Here is a 26091-nt window from a genome sequence, read left to right as displayed (position 1 = left end):
GTTCCCTAAGAAATATGATCTTACGAAAACAATTCTTAGCACAAATAAAATTTCAATGAATTTATCAGAATTTCTCCAAGAAATTTCCTAAGAACTATGATCTTACGAAAACATTAATTGTTTTATTCTTAACACAAATAAATTTTCAATAAATCTATCAGAGTTGCTCCAAGAAGTTATCTAAGAACTATGATCTTACGACACCAATTCTTAACGCAAATAAAATTTCAATGAATTAATCAGAATGTCTCCAAGGAACTCCCCAAGAACTATGATCAACACAACAATTCTTAGCACAAATGAAATTTCAATGAATTAATCAGAACTGCTTCAAGGAGTTCCCTAAGAACTACAGGGGATACTCAAAATAACTGGGACAGGTAAAATTTTCACTTTTCAAAAAATGTTCAACTAGCTGTAACTTTTCGAAAAGGGCATCAAATATTCTCAATTTTTTACGGACCATTCTGCACGAAGTTATGAAGATTATAGAAAAAGGTATAATTATCCGATAGCCAACTTTGAGCTGTTATATCTCCGGAATCAATGAACCGAATGCAATGAAATTTTGATCATTTATGACTAATATAATGAACTTTGAAAAACAGCTGACTTAATTTGAAATTTTTAATAAGAAAAAAAGTTATAGCGATTTCATTATTTACATGTTTTTTTCAGTAAATTTATCTATTTTTTCAAATGCATCCCATCAATTTTTCAATTTGATGCCGGCTATTTGGTTGCTTTCCTTTGAAACATAAATATATTCAAGTCAATTAGAGGGAATTTAAATAAACTATCATTTATAACTCGAATTTTGAAACGATGATGAAATTTTGGATAAATTGGTGTTATATTAGAAAAATAATCTAATCATTATAATTTTCTTTCGTGTAAAGAATTTTAAGTTTAGTCAAAAGTTTTTAATGTTATGTAAGTCTTAAATAATCAAAATTTCATTGCATTCGGTTTATTGATTCCGGAGATATAACAGCTCAAAGTTGGCTATCGAATAATTATACCATTTTCTAGAACTTTTATAACTTTGTGTAGAATAGCCCGATCTTTTCCAAATTTTGACCACTGATACACAACTAGTTGATAAACTCACAGTAAAAATTTGAGAATATTTTTTTTCGAAAAGTGAAAATTTTACCTGTCCCAGTTATTTTGAGTATTCCCTGTATAATCTTACGAAGACAATTCTTAGCACAAATAAAATTTCAATGAATTTATCAGAATTTCTCCAAAAAAATTCCTAAGAACTATGATCTTACGAAAACAATCCTTAACACAAATAAAATTTCAATAAATCTATCAGAGTTGCTACAAGAAGTTCTCTAAGAACTATGATCTTACGAAAACAATTCTTAGCACAAATAAAATTTCTATGAATTAATCAGAATTGTTCCAAGGAGTTCCCTAGAACTATGATCTTACGAAAACAAGTCTTAACGCAAATAATCATAGTATGTCTCCAAGGACTTCCATTGGAACTGTGATCACACGACAACAATTCTTGGAAGAAATACAATTTTGGAAATTAGTTTCAAAAAAGTAATCAGAATCGTAGCAAGGAGCTCCCTATGAACTATGATCTTACGACAACATTTATTAATGCAAATAAAATTTCAAAAATAATTTCAATAAATTAATCAGAGTTCTTCCAAGGAGTTCCATAATAACTGTGATCTTATGGTGACATTTATTAACACAAAAAAAAATCTAAAATTATTTATAATTGAGGAGTTCCATAAGAACTTTGATTTTTCAGTGATTTTATAGCGGAGTTCACTGTAGGATTATTTGATCGACAAATAATTATTTTATAAGAAATATAAGGTGGAAATTAGGGAAAAAACGCCAGAACATTGTACACTCGAGTTTTTGTATTTCCTCTATCGAGAATTCCTACAGAGATTTTTTCGAACATTCCTCCACAACTTCCTTAAAGTTTTCCCCATAAATTTGTTCGTTGATTTCTCCAGAGATTAATTTGAGCATTTTTCACTGATTGCTTAAGCAAGGTATGTCAACAAAGATTCTTTCTAGGATTCCTTAGAAAAATTCTCCAGAAAATCGTACTGGACTTGATCCAGAAATTGTTTAAAAAGTACATTTACATATATCCTTCACAGACACTCTTAGAATTTTTTCCGGAAATTATTTCGAAAATTCCTCAATTTTCTTTGGAAATTCAGAGATTGTTTTAGGAATTCCTTCTATTCAATAAAAATATTTGGGATTTCCTTTAAAGATTTTTCTAGACTAGATCCAGAAACTTCTTTAGACATTTCTTTGTTCAGGCCTCCAGAAACTCCACCAGAGGTTAATTTGAGAATTGCTGCAATAATTTAAAAAAAATGCAATTTTGTTCAGAAATTCTTTCATGAATGTCTCCACAGACAGAGATGGCATGTATGTACTGATTAACAGGTCTGCGAACACATCTTCAATGAAATGTACGCTGCTGTGTTTTGCTACGATTGAGGCGCGGCAGCAAACACACATCACTCAGCCGTAAAACTTTGCGTGAGCGTGAGAGTGTGTAAAAGGCCACACTGGCTGCGCGAGACGCCGCAGAGCTGAAACAGAGATCAATTCAGTAACAAATTTTGAAAACGAGGTATAATCAATGCTACACCATTGATTATACGTCGTTTTCAAAATTTGTTACTGAATTTAAGAATTACTCCAAAATTCCTTCAAAACAATATCACTAAAATTGTTTTAATAAATCTTCCCAAAAATCCTCCAAGAATTCATCTAGATTAAAAAGAAATGCTGCAGAGATTTCAGAGAATTGTTTTAGAGATTCCTTTGGAAATTTAAAATTCCTCGAGAGATGTTTTCAAAATTTGCTTCAATTTTTCGGAAGATGATGAGCGAATTACTTCTTATATTATTTGTAAATTTTGTATTTCAAGAGTTTTTCCACCAAATTCTTCGTTTTTCCTCCATTGTGAATTCCTACAGAGATTTATTCGGAAATTGCTTCGCAAGTTCCAAAAAGATTTTCCCCATAAATTTTGTTGTTTATTTCTCCAGAGATTAATTTGGCAATTTTTCTAGTAATTGCAAAATGATTTTTTGTTAGAGACTACTTATGAAATTTCATCAGAGATTCTTTAGGAAATTACTTGAAAGAATCCTACTAGATTCAGAAATTATTTTAACAGTTCATCCACAGATTCATTCAAAAATTTTCACACATATTACCTCGTTCTTTCCTAATCAGATTCCTTCGGAAATTTCTTCAGATATCGTTCGTGATTTTTCAGGAATTCCTACAGAAATTTCTGAAGAAATTCCTTCAGAGGTTTATTCGTTTGTTTTTTTCGGATATTCAACTAGAGATTAATTTAAGAAGTGCTCCAAGAATTTCCCAACAGAAGTTTTGTTTCGCCAGAAATTCCTGTGCGAACATATCTTCAGATTTCTCCAGAGATTTTTTTGGTATTATTTTTAATTATTATTTCGGTTTTTATTCACAAATACCTAAGTTTTTTTCTCCAAAGATTATTTTAAAAATTCCTTCAAATACTCAGGATTTTTCAAGATTTCTTTCAGAGATTGTTTGGGGAATTCAATCCGAAAATAATTTGAGAACTGCTACACGATTCCTTCCAGATTTTATCAACAAAAATGTTTTATTCAATCCTCCACGAATTAGTTCGTGAATTTCTTTCAAGATTTACCCCACAAGTTTCTTTGTTGATGCCTTCAGATATTCTTTTTGAGAGTCTATGGGGAATTTCTCCAGAGATTATTTAGAAATTTCGTCCACAAATTCAGGGCTGTTTGCAGTTTAGAATAAATTTCTCGGTTTATTCTGGTGCATGGGAAATTCGGATCGTTTAAAAAACCATTTTTCTTCGATCGAAGTACGCAGCTACGAAGATATCACAATTCAAATAGCAGTCATTTACAGAGTTTACAGTACTGGGCTTTCCTTTAAAAAATTTCCCACAAAATTCACAAATGGAATCTTATCGGATTTAAACCAGATGTATTTATATTATTTGTAAGAATTCATTCAAAGATTCGATCAAGATTTTCTTCATGGTTATTTCCTAGTTTTTTGGGAACACCTCCTGAGATTCCTTCGTGCATTTCCCCTCAGGATTAAAAAAAATGTTTTTTTGTGCATTCTTCATCCAAAGATTGTTTCGAGGTATCATAGATATTTTTGCTGAAGATGTATCATCAAAAAGGCTCGATTTTGGGTTAGTAATAATGGATTATTCACGAGTTGAAAAGAACGCAACAAATTCAGCTTCCGTTTTGTCTGCAACAAAAAAAAATCGAGATCATGTCTTTATCTGTTACCAGTTGGGATAAAGAGTAATCGCCGCGTCTCTTTTGTTGCTTGTTTTGTGCCTCTTTTGTCTGACAATTCTCTTCACTGGATGAAACAACATAGGATATAATATTTTACTCTTCTTGAGATTCCCTTCACAAATTTCTTTGGGAATACCGTCATTGGTTGCATTACAATTTCTTCCGGAGCTGTTTTTACAAATTTCCTATTCCATTGCTTTTTTCAAAAACTTTATCAGGAAATACTTTAGAGAATTCTAAGAGAAATCCTCTAGAGATTTTTCGGGAAGATTCCTTCGAGATTTTTTCCTAAAAATCAATGTGTTCCCATAAAATAATATGTTCACTCCTCAGAAATTGCGTTGCAAGTTTTTCCTCAGATTTCTGAAACCATTCCTCCATAGATATCTACGGTAATTGTTTTGGAAATTCCATCGAAAATTTATTGACGAATTCCTTTGGAAAATTTTCTACACAATCTTTCGGAAATCCTTCAAATATACCATCGAAAATTAATTCAGAGCTTCTTTTGAGATTTCCTATACAGATTTTTTTAAATTTATTCAGAGATTGCTTCAGATTATTTTTCCAGAAATTTATTCGTTTATTTGTTTTGGTTCTTTTTCTGTATTTCCTCCATAGATCAATTTTAAAAATAGCAGAGGCCTCCAAGAATTACGCAAGAACATTCTTTGTTCAATTTTCCGGACAACCATCCGGGAATGTATTCAGAGGTTTCTGTGGAAATATTCCCAAAGATTTATTTGTTAAATCTTCCTAATACGCTAATTTATCCGGCGATTCCTAATAATATTCCACCAGAAATTTTTCGGGAATTACTTCAAATTAATTCAAGAATACTACAGATTCCTTCAAGAGTTCCCCAAAAATGTCTTCAAAGATTGATCTGAAGATTTCTAAGAGAATTGCTTCAGAGATTCTTACGTTCAGTATTCCTGATATTGTTTTGGAAAATTCTCCAGGATTTGTTTCGTTAAATCTGCAAAAGAGTCACCGGTTCTATCAGGATCTCCTGCTGTGATATTTCAGGAAATCTCTCAGGTTTCTCAAGAGATATTTTTAGAAATAGCTCCAGAGATTCTTCAGCAAGTTGCACCCGAAAATCCTAAGCAAATTACTTCTTAGATTAATAATCTAACATTAATCAACATTTCGTCCTCCAAGATTTTTTATCTGGAATTCGTTCAAAGATTAATTGGAGTATTTCCTTCACGACTTTCAACAATTTTTTTTAAACCTGCAGAACTATGTTTCGGGAATACATCAAGCTTTCTGAAGAAAAAACTAAAAAGATTTCGGAAATTTATTCACAGATTCGTTCGCGAATTGCACCAATTTTCTTCATTCTAGGCTCCTGAGATTCTTACTGAATTTCTCCCTGAGAATACTAAAGAAATCTTCTAGGGATTCCTCTGAGAATTTCTCATGAGATAATTCCAAAAACTCGTTCGCAAGTTTCTTTGGAAAATATCCCAAAAAATCCCTCGGAAATTTCTTGAAATATTCCTTTGAAAATTTATTTTGAGCTTCCTTTTTAGATTTTTCATTAGTTAATTCAGAGATTATTTCAAAATTTTCTCCAGAGAAGGCTTCTTCTAAGTTTTATTGGTATTTTCTCCATAGATTCATTTTAGAGTTGTTCAACAGATTTCTTCAAGTTTTTTTTTATCAAGAACATTCTTTGTTCAATCCTCCAAAAATTCCTTCGGGAATGTTAGCAGAGATTTCATTGGAGATTTTTTTCAGTGATTTCTAAGAAAATTCCATAAGAGATTAATTTGAGAACTGCCCCAAGAATTTGCCAAAATATATTGTTAATTTCTTCAGATATTCCTTCGGAAATGTATTCAGATATTTCCGAAGGAATTATTCCAGATTATTCTTCCAATGTTTCCTTTGAATTTTTTTGCTTCGGTTATTTCGATAATTCGTCTACAAGGTGTTATCGATGATTTTTTCACAAACTCCTTTGTATATTCCTTCAGAAATTTAACTTAATACCAAATTTATTTTGAGGTTCTTTTGGTATTTCTGCTAGAGATTTATTGAGAATTCTTCAGGAAACTTCTGTAAAAATCGCTGCGTTCATGTCTTTATTGTTTTTTTTCTGGAAATTTATATTTCATACTGAAACCTCGCACTTTGGCTCCCACACTGAGGAGCTTTTATTGTTCAAGGCATTCTTCTGGACATTTATGCAGGATTTCGGATTCCAGAAATTTCTCAAACGGTTCTTTCTAGTATTCCTCTAGAAGTTATATCGAAAAATTGTCCATAGATTTCGTCTGAAATTTTCCCACAAATTACCGCTCATTTGTCCAAAGAGTATTTTAAATAAGAGTTCGGTCAAATATTCTTTGAAAATTCGGTGTTTTTTCTAGATATTTCTCGATAGATATTTTCAGAATTTTCGCGAGAAATTCTTTAGGAAATAACTTTAGAAAATTCAGAGATTCCCTTTAAAATTATTCCAGTGATTGATAATGAAATTTCTCCAGGGATTCCTCGAAAAATTACTCCACGTAATTCTTCGGGACTTGATCCAGACATTATTTTAAAAAATCGTTCACAGATATGTTCAAAAAAAATTTACACATATTACCTCGTCCTTTCCTCTACAGATTCTTTCAGAAATTTTTCCGGAAATTATTATGATTATTCGTCCACAAATTTCTTTAAAGATTTTGCTACTAATTCCTTCTTTTATTTCTCCTACTATTATTAGGGTGTCATAATGCATCACTAAGCTTTCAAACGAATCATTGACGTTTTGCTTTTCAATGATTATTTGCCTCGCGTTTTTGAAGTGATAAAAAACTGTCAATTCTACAGCAACGCAGCAGAAAAAGTACCATCGTAATCACTGCGGGTGAGCATATGGGATATAGTCTTAGGGGAATTCCGTTAAATTTTCTTTTTAAAAAAATATTCACAGAATCTTTTCTCAGAGTTTATTTTGTATTCAGCAATAGCATGGTGCTGCAGGCGGTGATAGCCAACTGCGCGAGTTACAGAAGGTTAACAAATTACTTAAAACATTTAATATTATCTATTGCCTAATCGAAAAGTTCATTTCAAAACAGAACAGAATAAAATTCCGATTACTCCAGGATTTGCTCCCTCATTCCTAAACAAATACTTTCGGGAATTTTTCTGGAGATAAAACATTCATTCAAAATTTTATTCACAGGTTCTTCCGTGATTTACTCATGAGAAATTTCGGGAATTTCTACAAAAAAATCACGAAAGATATTTTTAGAATTTCCTCCAGAGATTCGTTAAAAAAATCATCCAGGAAGTCCTACGACATAGATTACATATATCAAAAATTCATCCTTCAAGAACTTTTCCACCATTTTTTTCGTATTGCCTCTATCGAGGATTCCTGGAGATTTCTCCGAAAATTCCTCCTTCAAGCATAATAAAAACTATTCCCATTATTTTTTTCGTTTTTCCCCAGAAATTATTTTGGAAATTCCTTCTAACATTCAATTGAAAATTTATTCAGAAGTTCTTTCCGGTTTCCTCCAGAAATTTCTTTGGACATTTCTCTACAGATTTCTTCGTTCATGCCTTCAGCGATTTTTTTTCTATGCGTTTCTATCTTTTTTATCTATGCGTTAAACATAACGTATGATGTTGTATAGTAAATCTGATGCTCTTCGACGTAATGAAGTTATTTGCTACATCAATTCAGTGCTAAATCCACAATATTTGAAATATCCTCTGTAGAGGAATGCATTCGCAGATTCTTCCGTTCCACATATTTTTGGGAATTCCTCTAGGGTTTCTAATAAGATTTATTTCACTTTTTTAGCACTTCTCAAAATAATCATTCGATCATTTTTTATAGATTTTCCGTAGATCCATTCATCCAGAGATTCCATCGTTTCTTCTTGAAGAAATACTTTCAGAAATTTCTCAAATTTTCCTACAAATTCCTTCGTTCTTTTCTCAAGAGATTATTCCAGAAATACTTTTAAACATTCCTTCAAAATTTGATTAAGAGATTCTATCTGTATATCCACCTCATTTTTTCGGGAGAAAATTATTACAGACAATTCTACGGAAATTACTCCTTAAATGTTATCATAAATACGTTTCTCAAGAGTTTTGTTTTCCCCTCATATTTTTCCGTTTTTCTTGTAGAACTTCTACCTCCAGACATTCTATCGAAAAAATACTCCAGAGAACTCTACGGGATTTAATCCAGAAGTTATTTGAAATACCGTCGTGCGGGGCTATTTTGAAATGCGGGGCTACTTTTGGCACTTTTGAATATGGATTTTTTTTAATTCAAAATATGGTTCAAATCTGTTTGATGTCTTTGGGACTATTGTGAAGCAATACTTTCCCCTTCATTTGGTTGGCATTGTTTTTCAAGCAGACCCTTAATTGCTTGTCAGGACGCACAAAATCATAGAATAAACCAAAAATATATATACCACGTATCAGAACATTTGCTCTGTAAGCATTGTTTCTACAGTTCATAAATTTCAAAGGGTTGATCATTCAAGATGTATCAACGTAGCATATAAAATAGAATGTGTATCCTTACATTATAAATGATTGTTTAACTTAAATAAATGATTGATGGTCCCTTTTTTAGGGATGTCTATATTGCAATATCACGCTGATAGGTATTATGCTAAGGTAGCACAGAACCATAAAAAAATGCATATATTTATTGAAATAATGCATGATATAGCATACTACAGTATTGGCACAAAGTGCTTTTCTAGAAAAGCATTCTAGAAAAGAATTTATTTGCACAAAAAATGTAAAAAGTTTCACATTTCCTACAATTTCAATATTTTAAGATGGGCTTTGTTTTCAAAACATGTATTCAATATTATTTTTTGAAAAAATAAAGAGATTTTGTGCTGTTTTGAGAACGATTTCATTAAGAAAACAAAGAAAACGCTTAACGGGGTTTTTCTCTCTGTCTAAAATTTAATTAAAAATAAAAACTAGCTGTCTAACCAACTATTCAATGTTGATGTTTCAAGTCCCAATTAGATATTTATTTAAAAAAAATCAACACTAGCATTTCATTTATCAAGGATTTATACAGTCTTCAATAATAAAATTACTTAAATATCGAATCAAATTATTTTTAAGACTGCTGTGAGTATTTTCAACTACTTTACAATCAGAAACTAATCCAGATATTTCTTTGTTTATGTCTTCTTAGTTTTTTTCTGTGATCCCCCCACAGATTCATTTAAGAATTTCCCAAAAAATAATTTGTTTAATCCTTGGTTTAATCCTCCAGAATTTCCGTTGTCATGTCATTCAAAGATTTCTGAGAAAACTAATCCAGAGGTTCGTCAGTTCATTCGCCCAGAGATTCTTCTGGGAATAACTCCAGAGATTCAAGGATTTTCCCAAAAAAGGACATTATTTCAGGCGTTTGATTTGAATAGGTCGAATCCACATACTAATCACAGCAAACTTAGGCCCTATCCAAATCGAACGCCAGATTGGTCCATTTCGCCAAGAATTCGTTCAAAAATGTATCCAAAGATGTTTGAGGGAGAATTACTTCGCCGTAGATTTCTTCGTTATTTTTTTCTCAAGAACGTTTTTTAGTCATTCCTTAAAAGGTTAATTCGAAAGCTTGATCGCAGGTTTCTTCGTGGTTCTCTGCTGAGATATCTCAGGAATCACTCCAGAAATTCCTCCTGGAATAACTCTAGAGATTATATAGGAAATTGCCCCGGAAATTACAACGAGAACTACTCCTTAGATTATTTCTAAAATTCTTTCTTCGAAAAAATATCACTATTTTTCCGATTTTCATCAAGATAATTTTTCGGTAATTCTTTCACAGATTCTTAAAAGAACTTTTCGCAGATTCCGTAGAAAATTTCTCAAAATAATTCTTTCTTCATTTCGTTAGGGTTTTTTTTTTATTAAAAAAAATCGATCTGTCAAAAACTGCAGTTCTTATGTTAATATATAAGTGTGTATATTTTAATATTGGATTGTTGTTTTTGAAAGATAAACGTGTTCGCAAAAAAAAAATCATGAGTTGCCATACGTTCAACAATAATAGTATAAGTTTTTCAATTATATTTGAAAAATATTTTTATTATTTTCATAATGATGATTTCAAAATAAAACAATCATTGTTCTTCTATTATTATTTTGTCATAATTTTTGTTGCCTGATTTTGTGTTATTAATAATCCTACTGAAATGCGGAAAACTGTACTTCTCACTTGTAGCATCCAAGATGACAGTTGATGATCGGCATGAAGGTGAAAAACACGATTAAGAGTAGATGTCATTTTTGTTCCATTGTACAGCCAGTGACCTTGAGGATCTGCAAGCAAAAATATATCCTTAGTAATGTGAACTTTAGCTTTATCATGATATTTTACCTGATGTCAAAGGTTTCCTTCCTAATCTTCTTCGGATCGTTCATTTGTTCACTGTTATTTCCAGATTTCCTACGAAGATACAAAACAGAAATATTCAAATGAATCGTTCAATCGAAGATTTATTATATTATGAAATACTCACATTGTAAACACTTATTGTCACCTTGACATTTTTCTTTAAAATTGAACTAAAGAAATTTATGTTTCTTAAAACAAATGAAAACAAGGGAACAGACGGTGGTTCCATTTTACAACATTTATTATTTTAGCATTTTACCGCTATTGTTGTTTTACAATATTTTTCTCAAGTCAAATATCTAACATAAAAAACTTGTGGAGAGTAATTAGGTCAGTAAGCTTTTTTTATCTGTATTAACGAGATTTTGAGCCCTAGGCTAGTTCATCTCGGGACCCACGCTTTACTTCCCTTCCGAAGGAAGAACTCACATTTTGTGAGTTTGTCGGGAGTGGGATTCGATCCCAAGGTCCTCGGCGTGATAGTCAAGTGTTCTAACCATCATACCAGGTCCGCTCCAGGTGATATGCAGAGGCGCGTGATCGGTTGGTGGCCGATCGACGAAAGAATGTGCAAGTTGAGGATCAAAGGCCGATTCTTCAACTTCAGCATAATAAACGTGCACAGCGCACACTCCGGAAGTACTGATGATGACAAAGACGCATTTTACGCGCAGCTCGATCGCGAGTACGATCGCTGCCCAAGCCACGACGTCAAGATCATCATAGGTGATTTGAACGCTCAGGTAGGCCAGGAGGAGGAATTCAGACCGACGATTGGTAAGTTCAGCGCCCAACAGCAGACGAACGAAAACGGCCTACGACTCATTGATTTCGCTGCACTTTACGGCGAACCCAGCATCCAGAAGGTGGCCAAAGCCGGAAGGATACGGTGGGCAGGGCATGTTGCAAGAATGCCGGACAACAACCCTACAAAGCTGGTGTTTGCAACTGATCCGGTTGGCACAAGAAGGCGTGGAGCGCAGAGAGCACGATGGGCGGACCAGGTGGAGCGTGACTTGGCGAGCATCGGGCGCGACCGAGGATGGAGAGCGGCAGCCACGAACCGTGTATTATGGAGAAATATTGTTGATTCAGTTTTATCTTGAATTTGATGTAATACTAAATAAATGAATGAATGACTAGGTCCGCTCCACACTAGGTCAGTACAGTAAGTGTCAGTAAGTGAATAAGTCAGTGTATAATTAAATATTATTATTTTACAAAATCGATAAATCAACATTTTACATGGAACGTTATTTTCGAAAGTGTAACTTTGCCACCGAATAGTGTACACACTCAATCCTGAATTGCCTATTCGGTACTTTTTTGACGAAAAAAAAAACATCAGGACTATTTCGGTAGTTTCGGTAGTCGATTTGACTGAGCCTCAGTACACCAACTGTTTAAAATGGATGCAAAAGGTACACAATTCATTATTGCTGTATTCAGCTCTATTATTTTCGTCAAAAATTATTTCATAATTAATCCTAATTATGAACAAAAATATAGTTAACGTGCCTCCACGGTCACCCCATGTTCAAATGTTCGCACCTCTTCCTATGCCTTCATCGAGATCTCCATCGCAGGAACTCGCTCGGACAAAAAGATCTAAAAGAAAAAACTAACACTTTTAGTTTTAATTACATATTGTCGAAATGAAGTTTACCTTAAGTATTGTTCATGTTACGTTATCAGAGCTCAAACTTGTTGGTACAATAAAAATGAACATTTCTACATTCAGCACAGTTTTTATGGAATCCTCCTCTCAAATTAATGATAATGATTTTGACCAAAGTCTGCAAGAGAAACAATCTTGTTAAGAGTATGAAATGAATAGTGGGAAGATAATAAAACTCACCTGCTAAAAGAACTCCTCCTTTCTCCAAACAATTTCGATTTTTCCCAAAAATGAATGGGATGCTGCAGCTGCTGTAGTATTACATGGATTTTTTCAATGAATAAGATGAGTAAATCTCGCTTAGACCGGCGCACTATTTACACCTTGTCTTCAAAACGTTGAAAGTAGTGATTTTCTGAAAATCCTGCCCAAAAAATTAAGGAAAATGCATTTGGTTACTCAAATTGATGGACCCCCCCCACCCCACGTTAGTTAGAGCCACAACAATTCTTGCAGACCCCGCGAGTTTGGTCAAATGGTGGCTCATTTAAACCGTTATAACTCGAAAGTTTCTGCAGAAACCACTTCAAAACGAAATGTTGTTGAAAAGAGGAAAGATAGAGCTACTTTTTACAATTATAAAAAGTACAAAAACCAATTCAAATTACTAGTGAAACTGGTGACTTAATTATCAAAAGAGCCTTCAGAAATGCTCTAAGTTATTCCACAAGAACTGACTATGCAAGTATTTAACAAAATTAAATATTTTAAAACAAACCATCTTATGATACCAATTTTAAACAAAAGTCAAATTATTAAAACATTTCTTAATTAAACACTTGGAATATCTCCAAAGAGTTCCATAAGAATCGTCATCTAACGGCAAAATTCTTAACAAAAGTCAATATATTAAAAAATTTGTTAAATAAACACACAGAATAGCTCCAAAGAGTTCCATAAGAATAAGAATCTTCATCTAACGATACCAATTCTTAACAATAATTTCTTAATAAGGCCTTCAGAATTCCTTCAAGAAGTTCTTAATCCGTAGTGCGACCAGCAAAAAAAAACACCCGTAGAATGCCGGCAGGGTACCCGGGTACCCACGAAACTGAAATGATCTTATCTCCGTCAATTTTCCACCGATTTTATTTTTTTTTCCTCATTCAATCCACAAACTTATTTTCTATCGATACAATATTTGGTTAAACCGGTTCGGTCATAAACATTTCTTATAGACTGTTTCAGAAATTATAAATACACTTTGTTTATTCAGTTAAATGAACTGTTCTAATGATTTTTACCAACTTGTTTCAGAGTATAGCATATTGTACTCCATATTTTTATATTTCCTTTCAATTGTCTTGATATTTAAAAGAACAGTCGAGTTCTCTAACAAATAACTTAATTTTTCGAATTTGCATTTGCACAAAGGTGTTTTTTAATGATTTCAACATTATTTATCACTAAATACCAAAAATTATCTAAATTTTTATCACATTCGCTTTCTCAACAAGTTGTCTAAGTAATGCCTTGATCAAAATTTTGGAAAAATCGATAAAGGCATTCCCACAACATTTTTTCGGAGATCAAGTTTCTTATTTTTTAAGGTTTTCTACGGAACATAAGAACCACCACACAGTTTCTTAGCTCTCCTGAACGCATTTAATCTAAACAAACTTATTTTTTCAGCTCATTCGATCCTTCAGATGGCAAAGCTTGTCATACCATAAAAACGAATGCAGTAAGCAATAATTAAGACATTCGTTTGCTTAACGTTTGTTGCTACTGGTGTTGTTGAGAAATTTGAAACAAAAAAAAAATGTATTTAGACGGCCCGTAATGGTGGCTCTTGATCAACTATTCCAGTAAAAATTACTCTTGCCAATCGAGAAATATCTTTTATTATCGATACAGCCATTTTTATTGTGTTTGGAAATTAAATATTTTATCTGTGAGATTTTTTTCTTTTCCACTATGCTACATTTTTTGACCACTTTGTGCAACTTCAATTTTTAATCATCTAGTTTACAGAGGCCTATTTTTTAACTTTTACCAGAAACATCAACAAAATTGGTATTATTTGCTTCGTTAGCATGTTTACAATAAGAGCTAGAAGAAACTTTTTTGGATATTATGCTCAAATTGAAATGGCAGTTAATCGTTAGTGTATTTATAATTTCTGAAACAGTCTATAAGAATCGACATCTTACGATACCAACTCTTAACAAAAGTTAAATTATTAAAACATTTCCTAATTAAGAATTAATTAACTAGGAATCGCCATCTTACGATACCAATTCTTAACAAAAGTCAAATTATTAAAACACTTCCTAATTGAGTACTTGAAATTGCTCCACGGAGCTCCACAAGAATCGCCATCTTACGATACCAATTCTTGACAAGGGCGTAGCCAGCTTTTTGGCCAGAGGGGGGCGATCACCCTTAAACTGAAAACCACTTTGCAGTAACAAGGAGTTCAAATACTTCATCATTTAAAAAAAATTAAAGTGAAGTATGAAATATGGGTGATTAACAGGAATGGTTCAATGGAAGAATCATATATGATTATAATCCTGAGGAATTCCTCAAGATATTGCTTCAGGAATTTCTTAACAAATGCCATCATGAATTTGAATTTCTCCAGCAGTTTCTCCAGAAATTTCTTTAATATTTTTCCAGGTTATTTTAATGTAGATATTCCAGAAGAAATTACCTTCGGAAAACTTGCAGTAATTCCGTTGGGAATACTTTCAGAAATTTCTTCAATAATTCCTCCAGAAGTTTTATTACGAATTTCACCATGCATTCTTTTGAGAATTTCCCCAGTAATTCTTTATAAATATTATTCTTAAATCCACCAGAAATCCGTTTGAGAAGCTCCAGAAAATACTTTAAGAAATACTCCGAGAATTCTTTCAAAAATTCCAATCAAACTAAGATTCCTTTCCTTGAGGAATACCCTAAGAAATTTTAGGAGAAATTTATTCGAAAAATTCTTTAATGAATTCCTTCGGAAATACAGGAAAAAATTCTTTGAAAATTTGTAAAGGAATTCCTTCGGAAATTCCTGGAGGAATATCTTTGGAAGTTGCTAGAGGAATGCATTCGGAATTTTTTAAAGGAATCAATTAAAAATAATTTCAGGAATTTATTTCGAAAATCCATGAGGAATTCCACCTGAAATTCCTCGACAAATTCTTCATAAATTTCATGAGGAATTCCTTCATTTCTAAAGCTCCTTGAGAAATTTCATAAGACATTCCTTCGAGAGTTCTTCTACGATTCCCTTTAGAAGATACTTCGTGAATTCCTAGAGGAATTTCTTTGAAATAGATTTAGAATATTCCTTGAGGAACTCCTTCGGAGTTTTCGTGAGGAATTCTTCCGAAAATTCCTTGAGGAATGCCTTCAAAAATTCTTGGAGGAATTCATCCGGAAATTTCTGTGAGAACTCCTTCCCAAATTCCTGAAGCAATTCTTTAGAAAATATTGAAAAAAAAAATCACTAAAAGTCTCTTGAGATATCCCTTCTGAAATTCCATAAGGAATTTCTTTAAAAATCTTCAAAACTTCCTTGAAAAAATATTTCGAAAATTCCTGAAGTAATGCTTTTTGTGATTTTTTATTTCCTAGAGGAACTCATTCGGAAATTCTTTGAAGAGTTCCTTTAAAAATGCCTTGATAAGGAAAATTCGGAAATTGTTAAAGGAGTTCGTTTGGATTTTTTTTTGACATATGTCTGAAATGTCTTATAGAATACCTTCGGAAATTTTGTGAGAAATTGTTTGATAAGTTCTTTTAGGATTTTTTTTCGGTTTTTTTATAAAGCTTTACGAAATTCCTCAAGGAATTCCAGCGAAAGATCCTTGAGAAGTTTCTTCGGAAATTCCTCAAGAAATTCCTTCAAAAATGTACTGCGAAACTCCTATGAAAACTTGAGAAACTTCTTCAAACATTCCTTCAGAAACACGTTTAGGGATTATGTGAGAAAATCATTAGGAAATTTTTTGAGGACAACCGTCAACAATTTTTGGAGGAATTCATTCGGAAATTTTTGGAGGTATTTCAAAGCAAATCCATAAGAATTTTTTTTGGAAATTCCGGGAGGGATTTCTTTGGAAATTCGTAGAGGAATTCCTTCGGAAATTCAGGAGAAAATCCTTTGAAAATTCCAGGAGAGATTCCTTTGAAAATTCCTTGAGGAATTCCTACGGAAATTTCTGGACAAGCTCCTCCGGAAACTCATGGAGGAATTCTTCGGGAAAATCCTAGAGGAACTCCCTCGAAATTTCTTGGAGGAATTCCTTCGAGAATTCGTGAAGGATTTCCTTCGGGAATTCCTGGAGGAATTTCTTCGGAAATTCCTGGAGTAATTCCTTCGGAAATACCTGGAGAAATTCCTTCCTGAAATTTCTGGAGGAATTCCTTCGGAAATTCATGGAGGAATTCCTTCAGAAAATCCTTGAGCGATTCCTTCGCAAAAGTCCTGGAGGAATTCCTTCTGAAATTTATGGAGGAACTCCTTCGGAAATTCGTGAAGGAATTCTTGGAGGAATTCTTTCGAAAATTCCTGGTGGAATTCCTTCGGACATTCACGAAAGAATTCCTTCGGAAATTCCGGCTGGAACTCCATTGAAAATTCCAGGTGAAATTCCTTTGAAAATCCCTGGAGGAATTCCACCGGAAATTACTGCAGGAATTCCCTCGGAAATTCCAGGAGGAATTCCTTCGGAAATTGCTGGCAGATTTCCTTCGGAAATTCCTGAAGGAATGCCTTCGGAAATTTATGAAGGAATTCCTTCGGAAATTCCAGGAGGAATTCCGTCGCAAATTGCAGAAGGAATTTCTTTGAAAATTCCTGGAGGATCTCCTTCGGAAATTCCTGGAGGATCTTTTCCGGAAATTTCTGAAGTAATTCATCCGGAAATTCATGGAGGAATTTCTCAGGAAATTCCTGAAGGAATTCTTTTGAAAATTCGTGGAGGAATTTCTTCAGAAATTCTTTCGGAAAATTTCTGGAGCAATTCCTTCGGAAATTCATGGAGGAACTCCTTCGGAAAATGCTTTAGGATTTCCTTCGCAAAATTCCTGGAGGAATTCCTTCGGAAATTCATGGAGGAATTCCTTCGGTATTTCCTGGAGGAATTCCTCTGGAAATTCCTCAAGGAATTTCTTCGGAAATTCGTGGAGGGATTCCGTCGGAAAATTTCTGGAGGAATTCCTTTGAAAATTCATGTAAGAATTCCTTCAGAAGATTCTTTAGAAATTCCTTCGCAAAATTCCTGGAGGGATTCATTCGGAAATTCATAGAGGAATTCCTTCGGACATTCATGGAGGAATTCCTTCGGAAATTCCAGGAGGACATCCTTTAGAAATTCCAAGAGGAATTCCTTTGAAAATTCCTAGAAGAATTTCTTCGAAAATTCGTAGAGGAATCCCGTCGGAAAATTTCTGGAATTCTTCGGAAATTCATGGAGGGATTTCTTCGGACATTCATGAAGGAATTCCTTCGGAAATTTCAGGAGGAAATCCTTTGAAAATTCCAAGAGGAATTCCCTTGAAAATTTCTGGAAGAATTCCTTTGGAAATTCCTGGAGGAATTCTCTCGGAAATACATGGAGGAATTCATTCGGAAAATCCTGAAGGAATTTCTTTCGCAAAATTCCTGGTGGAATTACATCGGAAATTCATGGCGGAAATTTCCAGAATTTCTCCTGGAATTTCTGAAGGAATTCTTCCTGGAATTTCCAAAAAAAATCCTTCAGGAATTTCCGAAGGAATTTCCAAAGGAATTCCTCCAGGAATTTCCAATGAAATTCCTCCGGGAATTTTTAAGAAATTTCTCCAAGAATCTCTGAAGCAATCCCTCCAGGAATTTCCGATATAATTGCTCCACGAATTTCAGAAGGAATGCATCCAAGAGATTCCGGAGGGATTTCTCCAGGAATTTCCGAAGAAATTCCGAAAGAATTCCTGCAGGAATCTCCATGAATCTTCAAACGAATTCGTCCAGCAATTTCCGCAGGAATTCCTCCCGGAATTTCCGAAAGAATTCCTCCAGAAATTTTTGAAGGAATTCCTAACGGAATTTGTAAAGAAATTCCTCCAAGAATTTTCGAGGGAATTCCTCTTGGAATTTCCAAAAATAAAATCCAAAAAGACTTTCCGAAAAAATTCACCAGGAATTTCCGAAGGAACTCTCCAGTAATTTCCGAAGAAATTATTCCAGAAATTTCCGAAGCAATTCCTCCTGTAATTTCCAAAGGAGTTCGTCCAGTAGTTTCCGAAGGAATTCCTCCAGGAATCATAAAAAGCATTCCTCTAAGAAATTTGGAATGATTTTTTTTCCAGGAATGTCCTAAGGAATTCATCCAAGGATTTTCTCAGGAATTTCTCTATAGATTTCTGAAAGAATTCCTCCAGAAATTTCCGGAGGTATTCATCCAAGACTTTTCGAGGGAACTCCCCAAGGAATTTCCAAAGGAATTCCTCCAGAAATTTTCGAAGGAATTCGTTCAGGAATTTCCGAACGAATTCCTTCAGGAATTTCCGAAGGAATTCCTTCAGGAATTTCCGAAGGAATTCTTCCAGAAATTTGCGAAGGGATTCCTCCAAGAATTCTGAATTTTTTTAAGGAATTCTTCCAGGTATTTTTTTTTGAAGGAATTGCTTCAGGAATTTCCGAAGCAATTCCTCCCGGAATTTCCGAAAGAATTCCTCCAGGAATTCCTGAAGAAATTCATTCTGGAATTTCCGAATGAATTCCTCCAGGAATCTCCAAAGGAATTCGTCCAGCAATTTCCTCCAGTAATTTCCGAACGAAGTCCTTCACGAATTTCCGATGGAATTTCTCCAGAAATATCAGAATGAATTCTTCCAGGATTTTGCGAAGGGATTCCTCCAAGAATTTTGAAAGGAATTCCTCCAGGAATTTTCAATGGAATTTCTCCAGCAATTTCCGATGGAATTCCTTCAGAAATTTCCGAAAGAATTCCTCCAGGAATTCCTAAAGGAATTTCCCCTGAAATTTCCAAATGAATTCCTCCGGGAATCTCCAGAGGAATTCGTCCAGCAATTTCCGAAAGAATTCCTCCCGAAATTTCTGAAAGAATTCCTCCACAAATTTTTAAAGGAATTCCTAATGGAATTTCCGAAGGAATTCCTCCCGGAATTTCCGAAAGGATTCCTGCAGGATTTTCCGAAGGAATTCTGCTAGGAATTTCCGACGGTAATTCTCCAGGAATTTCCAAAAAAAAATCTAAAAAGAATTTCCGAAAAAAATCCTCCAGGAATTTCTGAAGGAATTCCTCCAGGAATTTCCGAAGGAATTCCTCCAGGAATTTCCAAAAGAATTGGTTCAGCAATTTTCGAAGGAATTCATCCAGTAATTGCCGAAGAAATTATTGCAGGAATTTCCGAAGGAATACCTCCTGGAATTTCCAATGAAATTCGCCCAGCAATTTCCAAAGGGATGTCTCCCGGAATTTCCTAAAGGAATTCCTCCTGGAATTCCAAAGGAATGCGTACATCAATTTCCGAAGGAATTCCTCCTGAAATTTCTGAAAGAATTCTTCCAGGAATTTCCGATGGAAATCCTTCTGGAATTTCCGAAGGAATTCCTCCAGGAATTCCGCTAGGAATTTCCGAAGGAATTCCTGCAAGAATTTCCAAAAAAAAAATCCAAAAAGCATTTCCGAAAAATTCCTCTACGATTTTCCGAAGGAATTCCTCCAGGACATTCGGAAGGAATTCCTCCAGGAATTTTCAATGACAGTCGTCCAGCAATTTCCGAAGGAATTCCTCCAGGAATTTCCAAAAGCATTCCTCCAGGAAGTTTGGAATTATTTTGTCCAGGAATTTCGTAAGGAAAATTCTAAAATTGTTAAAGGAGTTCGTTTGGATTTTTTTTTTTGACATATGTCTGAAATGTCTTATGGAATACCTTCGGAAATTTTGTGAGAAATTGTTTGATAAGTTCTTTTAGGATTTTTTTTCGTTTTTTTTTATAAATCTTTACGAAATTCTTCAAGGAATTCCAGCGAAAGATCCTTGAGAAGTTTCTTCGGAAATTCCTCAAGAAATTCCTTCAAAAATGTACTGCGAAACTCCTATGAAAACTTGAGAAACTTCTTCAAACATTCCTTCAGAAACACGTTTAGGGATTATGTGAGAAAATCCTTAGGAAATTTTTTGAGGACAACCGTCAACAATTTTTGGAGGAATTCATTCGGAAATTTTTGGAGGTATTTCAAAGCAAATCCATAAGAAATTTCTTTGGAAATTCCGGGAGGGATTTCTTTGGAAATTCGTAGAGGAATTCCTTCGGAAATTCAGGAGAAAATCCTTTGAAAATTCCAGGAGAGATTCCTTTGAAAATTCCTTGAGGAATTCCTACGGAAATTCCTGAACAAGCTCCTCCGGAAACTCATGGAGGAATTCTTCGGGAAAATCCTAGAGGAATTCCCTCGAAAATTCTTGGAGGAATTCCTTCGAGAATTCGTGAAGGATTTCCTTCGGGAATTCCTGGAGGAATTGCTTCGGAAATTCCTGGAGTAATTCCTTGGGAAATACCTGGAGAAATTCCTTCCTGAAATTTCTGGAGGAATTCCTTCGGAAATTCATGGAGGAATTCCTTCAGAAAATCCTTGAGCGATTCCTTCGCAAAAGTCCTGAATTTCTGAAGGAATTCCTCCAGGAATTTCCAAAAGAATTGGTCCAGCAATTTCCGAAGGAATTCATCCAGTAATTGCCGAAGAAATTATTGCAGGAATTTCCGAAGGAATACCTCCTGGAATTTCCAATGAAATTCGCCCAGCAATTTTCAAAGGGATGTCTCCCGGAATTTCCGAAAGAATTCCTCCAGGAATTCCTAAAGGAATCCCTCCTGGAATTTCAAAGGAATGCGTCCATCAATTTCCGAAGGAATTCCTCCCGAAATTTCTGAAAGAATTCCTCCAGGAATTTCCGATGGAAATCCTCCTGGAATTTCCGAAGGAATTCCTCCAGGAATTCCGCTAGGAATTTCCGAAGGAATTCCTGCAAGAATTTCCAAAAAAAAAATCCAAAAAGTATTTCCGAAAAATTCCTCTACGACTTTCCGAAGGAATTCCTCCAGGACATTCGGAAGGAATTCCTCCAGGAATTTTCAATGACAGTCGTCCAGCAATTTCCGAAGGAATTCCTCCAGGAATTTCCAAAAGCATTCCTCCAGGAAGTTTGGAATTATTTTGTCCAGGAATTTCGTAAGGAATTCACCTAAGGATTTCCTCACGAATTTCTCTATGGATTTCTGAAAGAATTCCTCCACTAATCTCCGAAAGTATTCATCCAAGATTTTCCCCAGGAACTGCCCAAGGAATTTCCGAAAGAATTGCTCCAGGAATTTTCGAAGGAATTCTTTCAGGAATTTCCGATGGCATTCTTTCAGGAATTTGCGAAGGGATTACTCCAGGAATTTTGGATGGAATTTCTTCAGGAATTTGTAAAGGAATTCCTCCAGGTATTTCCGAAGGAATACCATCAGGAATTTTCGAAGGTATTCCTCGAAGAATTTCCGAAGGAATTCCTGCATACATTAAAAAATATGAGGATGCAGGAGAATTTTATTTTTACTAGTCAAAAACAGCTCTGATCATCTAAGTTTTTCAGTTAAGTTAGAATATAGTTGATCGGTCAGGGGGAGGGGGGCACGCCCCCCCCCCCTGGCTACGCCCTTGATTTTTGACAAAAGTCAAATTATTAAAACACTTCCTAATTAAGTACTCGGAATTGCTTCACGGAGCTCCATAAGAATCGCCATCTTACGATACCAATTCTTAACAAAAGTTAAATTAATAAAACATTTCCTAATTAAGAATTAATTAATTAAGAATCGCCATCTTATGATACCAATTCTTGACAAAAGTCGAATTATTAAAACACTTCCTAATTCAGTACTCGGAATTGCTCTACGGAGCTCCATAAGGATCGCCATCTTACGACACCAATTCTTAACAAAAGTCAAATTATTAAAACATTTCTTAATTAAGTACTCGGAATTGCTTCACGGAGCTCCATAAGAATCGCCATCTTACGACACCAATTCTTAACAAAAGTCAAATTATTAAAACATTTCTTAATTAAGTACTCGGAATTGCTTCACGGAGCTCCATAAGAATCGCCATCCTATGATACCAATTCTTGACAAAAGTCAAATTATTAAAACATTTCTTAATTCAGTACTCGGAATTTCTCCACGGAGCTCCATAAGAATCGCCATCTTACGATACCAATTCTTAACAAAAGTTAAATTATTAAAACATTTCCTAATTAAGAATTAATTAATTAAGAATCGCCATCTTACGATACCAGTTCTTAACAAAAGTCAAATTATTAAAACATTTCCTAATTAAGAATTAATTAATAAGGAATCGTCATCTTATGATATACCAATTCTTGACAAAAGTCAAATTATTAAACACTTCCTAATTAAGTACTCGGAATTGCTCTACCGAGCTCCATAAGAATCGCCATCTTACGACACCAATTTATAACAAAAGTCAAATTATTAAAACATTTCTTAATTAAGTACTCGGAATTGCTTCACGGAGCTCCATAAGAATCGCCATCTTACGACACCAATTCTTAACAAAAGTCAAATTATTAAAACATTTCCTAATTAAGAATTAATTAATTAAGAATCGCCATCTTACGACACCAATTTATAACAAAAGTCAAATTATTAAAACATTTCTTAATTAAGTACTCGGAATTGCTTCACGGAGCTCCATAAGAATCGCCATCTTACGACACCAATTCTTAACAAAAGTCAAATTATTAAAACATTTCTTAATTAAGTACTCGGAATTGCTTCACGGAGCTCCATAAGAATCGCCATCTTACGATACCAATTCTTAACAAAAGTTAAATTAATAAAACATTTCCTAATTAAGAATCGCCATCCTATGATACCAATTCTTGACAAAAGTCAAATTATTAAAGCATTTCTTAATTCAGTACTCGGAATTTCTCCACGGAGCTCCATAAGAATCGCCATCTTACGACACCAATTCTTAACAAAAGTCAAATTATTAAAACATTTCTTAATTAAGTACTCGGAATTGCTCTACGGAGCTCCATAAGAATCGCCATCTTACGACACCAATTCATAACAAAAGTCAAATTATTAAAACATTTCTTAATTAAGTACTCGGAATTTCTCCACGGAGCTCCATAAGAATCGCCATCTTACGATACCAATTCTTAACAAAAGTTAAATTAATAAAACATTTCCTAATTAAGAATCGCCATCCTATGATACCAATTCTTAACAAAAGTCAAATTATTAAAACATTTCTTAATTCAGTACTCGGAATTTCTCCACGGAGCTCCATAAGAATCGCCATCTTACGACACCAATTCTTAACAAAAGTCAAATTATTAAAACATTTCTTAATTAAGTACTCGGAATTGCTCTACGGAGCTCCATAAGAATCGCCATCTTACGACACCAATTCATAACAAAAGTCAAATTATTAAAACATTTGTTAATTAAGTACTCGGAATTGCTCCACGGAGCTCCATAAGAATCGCCATCTTACGATACCAATTCTTAACAAATGTCAAATTATTAAAACACTTCCTTATTAAGTACCTGAAATTGCTCCACGGAGCTTCATAAGAATCGCCATATTACGATGTCAATTCTTAACAAAAGTCGAATTATTAAAACATTTCCTAATTAAGAATTAATTAATTAAGAATCGCCATCTTATGATACCAATTCTTGACAAAAGTCGAATTATTAAAACACTTCCTAATTAGGTACTTGAAATTGCTCCACGGAGCTTCATAAGAATCGCCATCTTACGATGCCAATTCTTAACAAAAGTCAAATTATTAAAACATTTCCTAATTAAGAATTAAATTATTAAGAATCGCCATCTTATGATACCAATTCTTGACAAAAGTCAAATTATTAAAACACTTCCTAATTAAGTACTCGGAATTGCTCTACGGAGCTCCATAAGAATCGCCATCTTACGACACCAATTCTTAACAAAAGTCAAATTATTAAAACATTTCCTAATTAAGAATTAATTAATTAAGAATTGTCATCTTATGATATACCAATTCTTGAAAAAAGTCAAATTATTAAAACACTTCCTAATTAAGTACTCGGAATTGCTCCACGGTGCTCTATAAGAATTGCCATCTTACGATAACAATTCTTAACAAAAGTCAAGTATGACATCAAGGAGTTACGTGAAAAACATGATTTACTTACGTTTTACTTGTTATTTGCTTCGTTGACGACGACCGTTGCTATTTCCATTGGCACCTACCGTACCAGCACCGGGTTGATTGCCCCGGCCGCCGCCAGCTCCGCCATCGACCCACCCGTCGGAACTGCCATGCTCTCCCACTTGAGTCGCTTGGAATGTAGCTTCGGGACCTTGTTACAGAACTGCCCAGTTTCTGCAGCTGATGGAACTCCGAGTTGTGTATCCTCGTCTGCGGATTGGAGTTGGTCAGATCCAGAGTATCGGTGGACCCAGGGCGTGCCTCAGCTCTTCGGACACTGCGGGAGCATACTTGGGAGGTATACCGGTGATTTAACTTTGGCAGTGGCAGGCTCCTTTCCCCACGGAGGCAGAATGTTGACACTTTTGCCGGTGTTACACTCCGAAGCAGTGTGCAGATCTGGATTAACCCAGTGCACTTTTTTTTTATTACTTTTTACTCGTGAATTTTAACTTATATGTACTAATTTTTTCACACCCAGTGCACTAGTAATTTCCCCAACTCACAATAAATTATAAACATTTTTCTTCACCCAACACTTCACTAATAACAATTGCCAGAACCGTCGGTATCACGATATAAGGGCCCGGGTGTATGAACTATTTGTAATACCGTGTTCACTAAAATTACAACTTCAAATAATGCACGAAATAAACAAAAACTACCGAAATATGCGCGGCGGACGACCGAACTGTTTTCACGGCGGTTTCACTTTCCATGCAAACTGCTTCGTTTGCATAACTGTCAACGCAACAGACAGCAAAAACAAACAAAAGAAGAAGAAGCGCATTTATGCTGCATGCTTATCGAGCAGCAGCATACCTAACAGTGCCTCACAGATGTCTCACGTCTCACATTTTTCCTGGTGGGGAGCGATGCGCCAAGGAACTGTGCTGCACGGTAAGCGGAGCTTGGATCCTTGATGTTGACGCAACAGGGTGTGCATTTACGAATGTTTGGCCAAGTATCAATGGTTGCTGCACCAGTAAAGGTTGCGAAAATTGTAGATGGAGTGTTTGACGCTTCGATGATGATTCGTAGGCCAACTTGGATGCGTTTTCTGCATATGTTGGGACCATTGGAGATGGCGGAAGAGCTTCCGAAACCATACGAGCTTGCTTCGTGGCGTCGGATTGTAACGATAGCGACCGTTCCGTCGAAGGTTTGGTTGATTGTTTTGGCATCATCTTTGCGTTCAGCGGAGTGCTCTGTTTTCGATTTCCGGATGGACCTTCAGAGAGTATGCAGATCAACTCTGAAGGAGGTGGAAGATTTTCAGGTGGTGCCATACAGAGCTGTTGATTTTTGCTTGGAGATTTCCGGATGGCAGTAGAATTTTTGTTTTAATTGAGATATTTTTTTAATTAACTTTTCTTATCTGATAGCATAGCATTGTAGTCCTTGGGCTTCTTCAGGGTTGGCTTCTTCAGGGGTGGCTTCTTCA

The 26091-nt window shown here is 34.6% G+C and overlaps 1 long non-coding RNA gene across 2 annotated transcripts; it reads right to left on the bottom strand.

The window, feature by feature from the left end:
* Positions 1-11924: 11924 nt before the first annotated feature.
* LOC109426401 (uncharacterized) lies at positions 11925-25515 on the bottom strand. 2 transcript variants are annotated; one of them, XR_009997837.1, is made up of 3 exons: positions 24631-25515; positions 12411-12786; positions 11925-12352 (listed from the first exon to the last, which is right to left on the bottom strand). It is a non-coding gene; the product is annotated as an uncharacterized LOC109426401 (long non-coding RNA). The 2 variants fall into 2 exon arrangements; XR_009997838.1 differs by having other exon boundaries at positions 11925-12540; positions 12603-12786.
* Between the last annotated feature and the right edge of the window lie 576 nt (positions 25516-26091).

This window comes from Aedes albopictus, chromosome 2 (assembly GCF_035046485.1).
Source record: "Aedes albopictus strain Foshan chromosome 2, AalbF5, whole genome shotgun sequence".
NCBI lineage: Eukaryota > Metazoa > Arthropoda > Insecta > Diptera > Culicidae > Aedes > Aedes albopictus.
The sequence above is the reverse complement of the archived record's forward strand: the minus strand, read 5'-3'. Positions and strand labels throughout refer to the sequence as shown.